Genomic DNA, 14,377 nt, shown 5'->3' with positions numbered 1-14,377 from the left:
CATGAGTTATCAGGATGGGGAAGATGCATATACTTGCCCTGATTGCATGCTTGTCTGAATCGTTTTTTTCTTGTTGCTGTTAAATTTTACTTGTGCTTGTTTGTTTTAAAAATTATCGTTTGCTATCGTTAGTCACCGTTTTTTGTTTAATATGGTGTCAGGTAATTTACACACACATTTTTCTTGCATTGAAACCTGAAGCAATTCTTGAGAGACTTGCTGACTCCTAGAGAGAAAGGGATAGAGAGAGTCATAATGTGAGCTATGGCTCTACAGCTTAAAGATAGAGTTGTACATGGCAAAAGGGTAAACACTTTCCCAACCAGTGTTCTTCACTGAACATTGAACGGCAATAAAAATCAACGCGATATTTCAGAGAGATGTGTGTAGGAAAAGTGTGCAAACAGCAACAATACTAGTAATAACGGATTTAAAGGTCCAACCTAAATTGAAGTGGAAAGATTATTAAAATAAAAGTAGCAGTAAGGATTTTTTTTATTTAAAAACAGTTCGAAAAATAGAAATAATTCAATTGAAAACCTTCACTGATTAGCTACATTTTTGTCTTGTGATTGGCATAATTGGGAAAGCCAAACTGAGAAATCATAATATTAGAATACTTTAAAGGCATGCCTTCATATATTCTAGACAGTTTATTTAGGCAGTATGATCTTTGCAGCAAATGTTCGGGACGGTGCCACATGCCAATGTACCCACTGCTTGCATCTTTCTCAAAATTTCTCATGTCCACTGGCTTGACAAAGACTCCGGATGCTTTGCCAGTGTGCTTGGCCACAATAAAGTTCATAACAATATCATCACAGTTTTGTGTTTAATCTATTAGAGCATGTACTGCTGCGGGCTGCTTCTGGAAGCTCTCAAGGTACGACTGATGGAAGAAAGCTGCTCCAATCAAGACCATGGAGTGAGTATAGGTCACCATTGCCAGGTTCAAGAGCCTGCAGTTCAAAACCTCCATAACTGTATATTCCCGAGGAAGTTGGGATATGCTTTCTGGGCACAAAGCCGACAATCTGTTCAGGAAATTGCTTCCAAACAGAAAAAGCAAACGTGACATCATGTGCACTGACCAATGTGTCATCATCCATCATTAAAATAGCGTCAGTTTCCAGTTCAGAAAAAGGCTGGAGTCTATTCCTCATTCGATTCATAGTCTGCTCCTCAAAGACGACAGGTACTTGGTGTGGTCCAGCGAGACCCACAGCTCCTCTGGGGTCTTTTCCCCAATGTTGTTCCACACTACAATCACTTTATGTAGATTTGGAACTGCTTGGTAGTGATTCAAAAGTTTCAACAGCACATCGGTTCGGTTAAATGTCTGCATGATCAGTGTGAACGAATCGTGAGGCAAAAGGCTCTTGGAGGTCTCTTTCCTTTTGAGGGCATTGATCGCATCATCTTTGTTATTGGAAAGAAAAGAAGACAAGCTTCCTATCACAAGAAGCAAAAGGAAACAGACGAGGAAGGACACGTGCAGCATCTTGGTTCTGATCACTCTTCCGGGTAGCTTAAAAATATGTTGAATGCACCTCATGTCACAAAAGGTGGGTAGAGATTTCCTTCCAGAATTATGGATTATGAAAGGTCTGTAGGAGATGTTTTGAATCAGGAAGAGATCACTGTGAAATTTCTACTAGTGTGGAAATTCATAACATGGGTACTCAGCCTCCACTCTGCGGTCGGTCGCAACCAGTCCTGCTGACAGCTGAGCAGTAAGTATGAAAATTGTTAGGGAGACAAACAGTTTTTGGAGGGACAATCACTGCCTCTGAAAGCAGCAATAAAACCTGTCTGACATCAAATTGGTCCCCTTCAGGGCAGAAATGCACCAATATTGTTCACCTAAGGGTATCAGCCCACATAGTGTGTTGTGGCTAGTTTAAAGTCAGTTGTCTCATATCATGCATGCTGCCTCTCTGTGGTGAAGCCACAGGCTTTCTGGTATGCAGATTTTCACCCCAGGAGCAGCAATTTCTTCTTTAGGACAGGCTTCACTGAACCCATTCAACTTACAGACAAATTGTGGTAGATCCTCTCTGTTGGAAAGTCATCCTTTTTTGTCCTGGCTGCCCCCATTTTTTGACTGATGCTGGTGGTTACTGAAAGTGTCATGGGCTCTGCTTAACCAGGCCCAGGGCCAGTGCTCTGTCCTCTAGAGGTATATGGTGATTGGTATTATTCTAATTGGCAAAGGCATCCTACCAGTAGGTCCCTCAGATATGGTAGGGTTTGTAGATTTAGAGAGCCCTGTAGACTTAATGTACTTAGGTGTGGTGTACTACTGTGGTGCCTGGTATCATTTGAAAGCCAGACCTGCCTTGCAGGCTGGTTTTAAAATAAAACTATATCACAATTCAACTTTGGAATTGAAGATACTTTCAAGATCCAAAACTACCATTTTATAATTTAAAGGCCTGCCCTAGGTTCCCCAAGGTAAGGAGGTTAGATTTAATTGTTCTGAAAGCAGGGACAATATACAATAGTCGTTTTACCCTATTGAAGTAATGGTAGACACATAGGCTAACATGGGAAGACTTTATTAAACTTAATAAAGTCTAACTTTTGATTGGAGCCAGGTAGACATATTATTTAACGTGCCAAAATAATAATTAAAACAGTGTGCCAGATTTATTTAAATTATTACAGGATAGTAGTTTTAGAAGTTACCATCCTGAAGTTACCTAAAGTAGCCCTGTAGCAGCCTCTTCTGATTGGTCAGTCTTTGATAGCCTGAGCCAAGCTGCTCCCACAGTAGGTGTGAAGAGACCTGGGGCTACAACAATACAACCATTTGGTGGGAAAAGATTGTTTCCGGAAGAAGCCAGGGAGAGGCAGGGTTCTGGGTCAGTAAGCTGGTCTTCAGAGGCAAGCGACTGGCAGAAAATAGATGTCACAGGACCCAGATCAAACCCACTTTCTTGATCTCTATTCAGATGACAGCTCCTCTAATTAGTTCAAGAGAGAGGCTGAAAGGAGGAGTGGTTCATAAAGGGGGTGGTGATGGACAGAGTATCTGAATTAAGCAGAACACTCCTACCCAGTCAAAAGATCAGGGCTTGATCCATCACCGTTTTTTAGCTCACTGCACCATCCCAGCTCAGAACCTGGCTACATGCAAATTAGTCTGACCCTGGCCCAGTGCATCATGGGAACAGGGCAGACCAAACTACCAAGCCAATTCTTTACTGGAAAGGAAACAAGCTTCCGGGGACCGGTTTCTGGCATTACAGCCGTCTTCGGCCCGGCTTGCTTGAATCCTGATGGTGCAGTGAGCAAGGGACTCACATCTGAGCATACCCTTCCACACTTGTGGTGGCCAAAACGATACATAAAGGGGGTGGTGATGGACAGAGTATCTGAATTAAGCAGAACACTCCTACCCAGTCAAAAGATCAGGGCTTGATCCATCACCGTTTTTTAGCTCACTGCACCATCCCAGCTCAGAACCTAGCTACATGCAAATTAGTCTGACCCTGGCCCAGTGCATCATGGGAACAGGGCAGACCAAACTACCAAGCCAATTCTTTACTGGAAAGGAAACAAGCTTCCGGGGACCGGTTTCTGGCATTACAGCCGTCTTCGGCCCGGCTTGCTTGAATCCTGATGGTGCAGTGAGCAAGGGACTCACATCTGAGCATACCCTTCCACACTTGTGGTGGCCAAAACGATTCATAAAGGGGGTGGTGATGGACAGAGTATCTGAATTAAGCAGAACGCTCCTACCCAGTCAAAAGATCAGGGCTTGATCCATCACCGTTTTTTAGCTCACTGCACCATCCCAGCTCAGAACCTGGCTACATGCAAATTAGTCTGACCCTGGCCCAGTGCATCATGGGAACAGGGCAGACCAAACTACCAAGCCAATTCTTTACTGGAAAGGAAACAAGCTTCCGGGGACCGGTTTCTGGCATTACAGCCGTCTTCGGCCCGGCTTGCTTGAATCTTGATGGTGCAGTAAGCAAGGGACTCACATCTGAGCATACCCTTCCACACTTGTGGTGGCCAAAACGATTCATAAAGGGGGTGGTGATGGACAGAGTATCTGAATTAAGCAGAACACTCCTACCCAGTCAAAAGATCAGGGCTTGATCCATCACCGTTTTTTAGCTCACTGCACCATCCCAGCTCAGAACCTGGCTACATGCAAATTAGTCTGACCCTGGCCCGGAAGCTTGTTTCCTTTCCAGTAAAGAATTGGCTTGGTAGTTTGTTCTGCCCTGTTCCCATGATGCACTGGGCCAGGGTCAGACTAATTTGCATATAGCCATGTTCTGAGCTGGGATGGTGCAGTGAGCTAAAAAACGGTGATGGATCAAGCCCTGATCTTTTGACCGGGTAGGAGTGTTCTGCTTAATTCAGATACTCTGTCCATCACCACCCCCTTTATGAATCGTTTTGGGCCACATATAGGCCACACTTCACAGGAAGTGGTCATAGCAGGGAGGGTAGTTTTACCCCTATGGGTTGAGGTGCCCAGAAAGGTAGATAAATATGGGAGAGCTGCAGGAGCGAGAAAGAAAAACTTTAAGAAAATGACTGAGGGTCTTATTTATGAGAGCCCTGCATCAATTTTGCACCACATAAAGTGGTACAGGAGTTACTCAGGGCTCTGAGTCCTATTTATGAAGCCGCGCACGACCACCTAGCATTTTTTACAGAGTTTTATATAGCGTGAACTTGACCCGAAGGTACCTGGTGCTATGCAAGGTGCTCTGATACCCGATACTTTAGGGTCAAGTTCACACTAAATAAAACTAAAAATAAACAAAAAAAGAAAATGAATTTGTAAGGCAAAGAGAGATTAAGTGATTTTCCCTGAATGACAGGATGTTCAGCGTCATTGCCGAGACTCAAACCCAGTTCCCCAGATTTGAGGTCGACCGGCCTTTAGGCCAACTCCTCTCCCAAGTATTGAGTGGCCTTATTAATCTTGAGTAAGGCAACTAAGCACAAATCACTGTGTCACCTCACTCTGCATCTGGGAGGCGTTTCCATGAGCATTGAAGTGGGTTTTCCCACTCAACACCAATGAAATTCGATACTGCCCCATCTTTACAAAGTCATGTAACCTGGGGAAGTGTCAAATCATTACGCTGCCCGAGGTGAGGCATAATGAGGAGAATTGTGTTTATTTCTCCCCGTTTTTCCTCTTTCTATGTGTGCAGCATCCTGAAGCACACATAGAAAGAGGAAAATCGCAGTTTGGAATTTTGTTTTGTGCAGGAAAGTGCCCCCTTCCTTAACCAAAACAATTCTGCATGCAACAGAGGCACATTTGCACCATGGTGCAACGGTGCCTACATTAGTCTTAGGCGTGCAAAAAAGGCATCAGCAGAGGGAGAAAGGACAGGATGAGCCTTATTGCATAAATATGGTGCATTCCAGCTCTTTAACTTTGCCTTAGGAACATGCAGATAGGTGCCTTGCTGCACTGTCCTATGACAAAATTCCATGAATAGGGCCCTAATTTTGAAGGTTAACTTTTGTCCGGTACTTAGCCTTCAGCCTGTGTGACCCACACTCCATTGTGGTCAGCCTAAGACTCTGGCTTTGTCCCGTTCCAGTACAACCAGATTACTTTTCAAAATAGTTGTATAATAGGTTCCCTACATAGGATTTTTGCCATTTTGGAGTCATTTCTTTTTAAAAAAAATATTTTATTTTATTTTGCCCAAGAGGTATAACAAGAAAAATAAACATACAATTAGTACTTGAGGATCACATCAAAATACAGTACAAATTCATATTTTTTAGTACATGTTAAGGACCAATAGAGCATTATTTAATCTTTAGTATTATTGTCACACTAATCAAATTAATATGTATACATCATTATGAAATTAAAACCAGTCAGCCTCGACTATCATTCAAAGCTTCCTTCCTGCTAAATATGGGTCCCCATATGCACCTGCCAAGTTTTTTCCCTCTCTTACCTTTCCTTTCATATATCCCTTTCTCCATATTATATATAGCTAACAATTTAGCTAGCCATTGATGGAATAATGGGGCTGACTGATCCAACCAGGCAGAGGCGATAATGAAACAAAATGCAGCCATAGCGAGAAATAAGAAAAAATCAAATGAGTTTTGTCTTCCATTCGATTGAAGCCCCAAAAGTATTAAAGCTGGATCTAGCTCTACATGTATATTCAAAGTTTGATCCATACATGTTTCTATTGATTTTATTAAGTTATCCAGCTGGGGACAAGTCACGAACATGTGTATTAAATCAGCTTCAGAGCTATCACAGCGGGAACACCTAATTCCCTCCTGACCACCCCATTGCGCTATCCTAGCTGGCGTATAATACAGCCAATAGTTCATTTTAAAATGTTGAGCCTGTAATCCAGCTTAGATCCTTTGACCCATTTCTAACGATTCAGAAAAGCAGTTCTGATCTATGCCCAGTTTTTCCGCCCACTTTTTCTCATCCTTATCCAGGTCAATCGGATTTGACAATTGTAGTTCGGCATACATTTTCCTGATAGTACAGTTCTCTCCTGCTCTTATAACATCTATTATTACCGATCTCTGAAAACCGCAGGGCTCCCCCCTTTTCCCGTTAAGAAAGCTCCGCAGCTGCAGATATTAAAAAAGTTTCTTATATTAATCCCATAATCTTGCTGAATTTCACTAAATGTCCGCTTGCAGTTAGGACCGTTTAATCCCCCATCACCCTTAGAAGCATATTAGTAAGGACATTAGGTATTTTCCGCAAAACGAGCTCAGCACGTTTTTTATTATCGCCGCCTCTCGATATTATCACAGAGATAACAAGTTATTAGCAACGTTTATCTCTAATGCGATAAAATATCCAACGATAGTGGCTAAATGCGTGAATATCGCTGGAAATCCAGCGATATTCACGCATTAACACCAATGGGGACCTAACATGACAACCCACCCCCCATTGACAACACAGGTAAGTAAGGTCTTGAGCAGGCGTTAGATTCTGGCAATAATCGCGCTTAGCGCGACTTTTTTTATCGCACAGCCTGCGTTGTTTATAGGCGATAGCAGTGTTAGCGACTGCTTTCATTTTCTAACAGTTTGGGTACGCCCACTTTGCATGTCATTAGCGATAAATATCGCTGACATGAAAAATGGGCCCCAAACCGGTCGCTATTGCCTTAAAGCTGTTGCTAACTGCTGTTAGTGACAGCTTGCTAATAGGGCGATAAAAAAAATTGCCACTTGAGCGGCAAAAAGTGCCACTAAAGGGGAGATGGAGACCTTGCTAATATGCCCCTTAGTCCCTTCCCCTCCCACTCTAACATAAGTGCATCAGAAAAGATATCCTGGAGCTCTGGGTTTCTATAAAGCTGTGTATAATAATTAAACCTGCTGAGGCCTATTTTCTTTTTAAAAGCAGCCCAGATTTTGTATGTAGCCAACACAGTCTTAAATTTAGGCAGGTTCTGTAAATTTCATAAAGCAATTATTTGCATTCTCACCAAATAGCAATTCATTTACATCTGGGATACCCAATGTATTCCTGGGTCCCCCCCCCCCAGATCTCCCGAACAGAACAAACATATATTGAAGAGCTGAAGCCCAATAATACACCTTAAAATCTGGGACTGCCCACCCTCCTCTCTCCCTAGATAGTGACATATATTTTATAGCTCTCCTGGTTTTCCCATGAGCCCAAATATATCTGTTTACAATATGTTCGAGCATATTAATCCAATACTTCGCAAACTCTAACAGTATGGCCTTTAAAAGATAAAGTATTTTTGGGAGGAGCACCAACTTTACCCCATTGCTGCAGCCAACAAGAGTCATATGTAAATTATTAAATCAATCAAAATCTTTTTTGGCTTTCCCTATAATTGGTTCGATATTCTTTCTCACTAATTTTCCCAGACCTGCAGTAATTTCAATACCTAGGTATATAGCTAAGTCAACCACTCTAGAATCTTCTAGTTTAGCCCATTTATTTTGGACTATCAATGTCTTCTGGCTATTTAGTGCGTACACGGGTATTGCTCCAAAGTTTTGAGAATCTTCTTCTATTACACCCAATGTGTTAGAGGTGACCACCGCAACATCGTCTGTGTAAGCCAGAATTTTGCTCTCCCACCCATGATATCACATTGGATTAATACTACTAGAGGCGTCCAACTTCCTTAACATGGGATCGATGTAAAGTGCGAAAAGCAGGGGTGAACCAGGGCAACCCTGCCTTGTCCCTCGATTAATTATTACCGGTACCGTGTATCCCCCATTCACTCTGATCCGAGCCCTTGGAGCTTTGTATAGAACCTGTATGGCCTTAATGTAATTGCTCCCAATCCCAAACCATTTCATCACATCCCAAAGGTAGTCCCAGGAGACCCTATGAAACGCTTTTTCAGCATCCATGAGGATTAAAGCAATAGGGTCCCCTGAGACTTCCGCTACATCAAAAAGAGTTATAACTCTACGGATATGTTCTATAGTCCCGCTCCCGGGAATAAAGCTGTGTTGGCAGGGATGGACCATTTTCCCTATTATTTCATTCAGGTGAGTTGCCAAAGCCTTTGAGTAAATTTTAGGGTCGCTGTTCATCAGCGTTATAGATCTATATGAGCCCAGTTCTCTAGGTGGTTTACCCTTTTTTTAAAACACCATCATATCAGCCCCAGCCCCTGAGTCGGGAGCAGCGTTGCCTTGTTGGGCTTGCCCAATTATAGCCACCAGGTCCGGTCCCATAGCATCAAGAAATGTTTTATAGAACTCTAAGGGGATTAGATCTGGTCCAACAGCTTTCCCTACCGGAAGACTCCCTAATGCATCAAATATCCCAGCCTGCGTCAATGCTAAATCAAGTGCCTCTCTATCTTCGGAATCAATGATTCGGTGCAAGATTCCCTGTAGGTATTCCTGGTTTAATCTCTGCTCCCCTTATTGTTCTTCCCTATATAGATCTTCATAATATTTGGCGAAAACTTCCCAGATACCTAATGAGCCCTCTATTAACTTTCCGCCGCTATCCATAATATCCCTAATTTCACCGTCTGCTGCTTTTTACCTGAGTCGTACTGCCACAGTATGCCCTACTCTTTCGCTCAACTCGCAGCACTGCTCTTTTTTCGCAATACATTTTTCTGCAGCTTTACTTGCATCAAAATCACTGATTTCCTCGTTGGCTATTGCCAGTCTCAATATTATATAATCAAGTGGCTTACTCATTTTTATCGCCAATGCGAGCTCCTCCTCTGTATCCATCAGAACCTTACATGAAATTGTCATCTGTTAAGCCTCCCTCTTCTACCGTCCCAAATTATAGCTCAATGTCTCCCCCCTCACCCTGGCTTTAAACGCATCCCAAACAATCCCAGGACTAGCACTCCCTCTATTAATCTCCCAGAACCCCTTAATCTACTTATTCATATGGGTCACATATTCTAAATCCTTTAAAAGTCCTCGTTTAAAAGTCCATCCCTTCTATTGACTTTCCGCTCCTCCCCCGGTGAGTGTAAAAATTAAGGGGTTGTGATCTGAAATTAACCTTAAGCTTTTTTATCTTACATCTTTGGTTTTAACGAATGAGACACAAAGAAATAGTCCAATCTGGTAACAATCTTATGAGGTGCTGAAAAGAACGTGTACCCAGGATCAGTGGGGTTTAGCTGAGCCCAAATATCAGTAAGCACATTTTTTTTTAAAAGATTGGTAAGAGCCCCATAGACTCTTTTCTTTCTGCCGGAATACCATCTTCCCCCTCCCCTCCCCAGACACCCCAAGCCGTTGATATTAAAATCTCAGCACATGAGGAGGGCCAGGTTGCTAATTGAACATCCAGAAATTCTAGCACTTCGGGATCATCCCCAGTGGACCCATCTATAGAGCATCATTTGAACGTTTCCTCTTGTCACTTCCATTCCCCCAAAACCCAGCAACCCCATTTATCTGCTATTTTCCTTTTAAAAGCAACCTCATTTCAACGAGATAAGATAGTAACCCCTCAAGTCCTTGTGCCCTGTTTGGTGTTAATAATTAATTTAAAGTCCAATTGTTTCATAAGATTGGCCCTACTACCCTTGATATGAGTTTCTTGGATGCATGAAATGTCTACTCGCATAGGTTTCAGGATCACTGCCGCCCTTTGTCGCTTAGTCAGATCATTAAGGACACATATAATATTAGATGCAATCCGGAGACTCATTGTTTAATATTGGTCATCCTACCCTGCGCGATCCCTACATTATCAGTTCTTTGACTCAGTTGTTTTAGTACTTTCATTTTAGCTCTATGATCCTTCATTCTTGAATGCACCCTGTACTGATTTTTTACATTCCCTACATTAATCCTCAAGTAATGTGACGTGTTGTGCAGTACCGTAAGCTCCCTCCCAAACAGCCCCAGATATTCCCTCCCCCCACCCCACCCCCCATTTCCCATACAGGCAAATAGATAAGGCATGACCTATGTGTGACTGCTCTGACTCCCATCGTGCGCCGCCGCCGGCTCCCCCTCCCCAGTCGCCCAAAACTCCAAGTTAGAGAAAAAGCCCCCATCATAAAGAAGAACCCCCTGTGCCTCGCTTGTGTCTTATGGTCCTAAAAAAGTGAATCAAAAATAGCATAAGCAGAAAAAAGAAACAAAAATGCATCTCTTTGCATTTTAAGGAGGTAGAAAGGCTCAGCCCATAGTTAAAGCAAAAATAAGACTGACTGAACACCCCTTACAGTAAAAGTTAGAATAGAAACATCAGCCATATAGTATAGAAAAACCAACTCCTACAGGTACCCTCAATTTAATTCCTACCGGAGTGGAAAAGAGAATTTACACCGCCCCACTGCCACCTTTGTTCCCTTCAGCTCAGACAAGTATCCCTGTGCCTTAATCTCGGAGAAAAAAATCTGCACCCTCCCTTTAACAATGGCCTTGAGCCAAGCAGGGAATAGCAGATAGGCTTCGCACCCTATTCCTTGAAAGGGGGCTATTAGCTGTTGTAGCCTCAATCTCCTCTCAACAGTTATATTGCAAAAATCTGGAGAAGAAAAAAATGTATGGCCCTCAGTTGATCGTTTGGCTTTGGGTCGTGCTCTGTCCAGAATTGCCTGCCGAAGAAGAAAGTTGCCAATATACACAAGGGTGGCTCTTGGATGCTCCCCGTCTCCCGCCGCTGTTTTCCTTGTGATTAAAAGGGAAGCGATGCACTCTCTGGACCTCAATGTCCCAATTCTACTGGGCCAGTTCCGGAAATGCTCCCTTCAGAAGCTTAACTACAAAGGACATAATGTTCTTGCCTTCTGTTTTTTCTGCTGCGCTGACGATTCTCAAAGTCCTTGTGTTTCCACATCACGTCATCGGACTGTCTCTCTTGCGTCTCTTTAAAGTTCTGTAGTTTTGTCATTTCTTCCTCCAAAGTAGCAGCTCTTTCTTCAACATCTGTTACCCTATCAGCCATATCGGAGCACAGCTTATTAACTTTTCAAAGTGAACTCTGCAGCTTCTTGGTTGCTTGGTGTGCCCTGCGGCTTTCTAGTCTCGCCTCCCCCTGCATCTGCTTTATGGTAGAACACACTAATTCCAATGATGGTGCAGTTGGGAGAGCAGAAGGAGCCTCTACAAATCCTGTCTCCTCCAGTAAAGCCGTTTCCCCTTCCTCCATGTACTTTTGGATTGTCGCAGAATAGTCCCATTTAAGTTTCCTCACAGTATCATTCTTAGAGGGGCTGGTGCTAGACTTAGACTTGGATCTCCGCTTCTGGGATAGGGTCCTCAAGTGTTGGGTCTTTTGCGTGTTTGAGGAGTTCCCAAAAGAGTCATCGGACTCAGACCCTAAAGAAGTATTCTCATTACTTGTGGAGGATATATCTGTTTCATCGTTTAATGAAAAAAATGTATCCACTCTGGAGACCCTAAAGCGATTAAATTTAAGCCAATGCCCTCCTTTTCCCCTTTAGCGTCACACAGAACACATTCTCCATATCCTGGCAAACCGACTTTCAAATTATTCACTGCACAAGCCTGAGCCACTGAGCCTGTCCCGCTCCCTTCGGAGTCTCTGCCCACACAAATTGGATGTGCAGGTGCATCCGCTTCCACTTCTTTATTCGAAGTTACCCTTTCAACCCTCACAGTGTTACTCACAATGTTACTCTGATTATCTTGATTATCTTGTGTGACGCTCTGTGATGCCTGTGTTATCGGTAGTACCTGCAATACTTGTCCCGGTTGCACAACCGATCCCCAGGCAGGCCCAAACCATTTCCCCTTCTCCTCCAGTATCTCCTGCAGCCGTGCTGGACCTTGAGCAGCCTCTCCAGGTGAGTCAAAGCCTGGGGGGGCACCTCACGCTTGCTGAGTTCTCCCAGGCATGTGCTGTTGTCATTTCCAGCCGCCGCCAGTGTAGCCGCAAACACCTGATCCTTTTGGTGCAGCGAAATTCTCCTTCAGCAGGTCTTTTGCACCACCGTCTTTTGTGGACCTGGTTGTTTAGGTGCCATCAAACCCCCGCAAATCAGACACCCTGAGTCCGGCAGCGTTTCACGATTTGTCTAGTGTCTCCTCAGCCCCCGACGCGATCCTCGTCTCTGCAGCCAGGTGAGCAGCCGCCCTATCAGATAGATGCCCAACCCGCATGCCCTAAAGGTTAACCGGCTTCCATCAATCCTGCAGGCTGATTGAGGGAGAGAGCACGACAAGCAGCTCCCACAGAGATCAGTCAGTGGCCATCTTGCCCCCATTTTGGTGTCATTTGAATGAAAAAAATATTCTCTATATTTATAAATTGGTGTTTGATTTTTATAGAGTTGTGTTTTACTCATTTACTGTTTTTGCGGCAGTACATGTGTTACATATACTTGTCTCCTAAATTAAGCCTGAATGGCCATTTGCTAGGGTGCAAGGGTCCAAAATGTTTCAGCTGGATGCTGTTGAGGCCAGGGCCAGGAGATAGATTCCATAGGGGTTAGGGATCAAGATTCCCATAGCCATGGGGGCGTGGCTTAGCAACATGCCGAGCTAGACGCAGGGCTCGGGAGCTCCCGGCCGTCTACTACCAAATCCGCCTTCAATCTTATGCCACAAACGCAAAAAACACTGTTTTGAGCGCCGGAAGTGACGCTGAAGCCTCGACACTACTGCGCGAGTCCGCGGACGGGCAGGGAGCCTGTATTTTGTGAATTCCCTGAGCGGAGACGGGGGAGGCGGCAAATCCAAGATGGCGCCCCGGGCTCGGCGCTAGCTCCGGTCGGACACCGGGAGAAGTACGCGGCTGCCGGGAGGTGATCGCGCTGGCGCTGCAGGGCGCGGGACCGGAGGGGAGTGTGCTGCGGCCTGATTACCCACACGGACCGAGCAGAGAGAGGCTGGAGCAGCGACGGTCCGAGGGGGTGCGGACGACGAGGAATCCAGCAGGCTACGCCGGGGGTCTCCACCACACTGCATAGCTGACGCCGGCCGGAGCCTGGGATCCCCGCGACGGCGACCCGCGGCCTGCCCCAGGTAGGAGGAGAGGGTCCCCCCCGGTCCCCCCCCCACGTACTGCACCTCGACAGCGGCCGCCTTTACCAACATGGCGGCCTGACTGGCGATTGGGGGTCCGGGATTGCCTGGGGACGGCGCGCCCTGCCTGGAACTAGAGTGCACGACCGGGGGAAGCGTCCCAATCACCCATGGAAGGTCTGGCACCGCGGGGAGCGGCCTCGCACAACCCTGATCACACAGGGCCGCCCCTTACCAACATGGCGCCCAAGTGAGGTGGCCCCACACCGGCCCACGGAGAGCCTGTGAAGACGGCATTGGTGCGAGCACGGAGGGAGGGCGGACAGCAGCAGATTGAGGTGCGGGCGGTGTCTGGAGATAATCGACGCCGGTCAAAGAGAGGCGGACAAGCATACACCGGCGATCACCGGAGTGCCGACCCTGTACTGTTGGGGTGACAGGTCCTGAGGACAACGGAGACGCCACCTGGCCCGGGTGGTACCAGATTGCTGGCCTGAAATGTTGTTTGTCATCTCGTCCACGTGGGATTCCTCCCTCTTAACCATCTGCCCACCCACTGCAGTCCATGGGTGCTTGGAGGCCGTGTGAGACCCTGTAGTGGGATACCCAGCCAACACGTGCGTCTTGAGTGAGTCTACGGATTCTGTCTGTGGGGAGTCCTACTCCAAACCTACCTCATCCTGCCTCATCATTTAAAGGTAGGGCCTCACTCCACTCAGTGTCACAGCAGTGGCGATTATCCGTCAACCCACAGAGTGGGGGGGGCCTACCGGACGGGGAGCGGACACGCATGGCGCTTTCCCGGGCTGCGGAGTGGGATTTGGCAGCTGAGACCCGCAATCTCTAGATCCACACGGAACACATCCGTCGCTGCAAGGAGGGGGAGTAGACTTCGCTGACCCCGGTGGTGTACGCC

At 45.6% G+C, this 14,377-nt stretch overlaps 1 pseudogene; it reads right to left on the bottom strand.

Annotated features, from left to right (window-relative positions):
• Window positions 1-553: 553 nt before the first annotated feature.
• On the bottom strand, window positions 554-1,555 carry LOC144771755 (exostosin-like 2 pseudogene; annotated as a pseudogene).
• Between the last annotated feature and the right edge of the window lie 12,822 nt (window positions 1,556-14,377).

The sequence above is a fragment of the Lissotriton helveticus genome, chromosome 8 (assembly GCF_964261635.1).
Source record: "Lissotriton helveticus chromosome 8, aLisHel1.1, whole genome shotgun sequence".
Lineage (NCBI taxonomy): Eukaryota > Metazoa > Chordata > Amphibia > Caudata > Salamandridae > Lissotriton > Lissotriton helveticus.
Note: the sequence above shows the minus strand (reverse complement) of the source record. Positions and strands in the feature narration are given on the sequence as shown.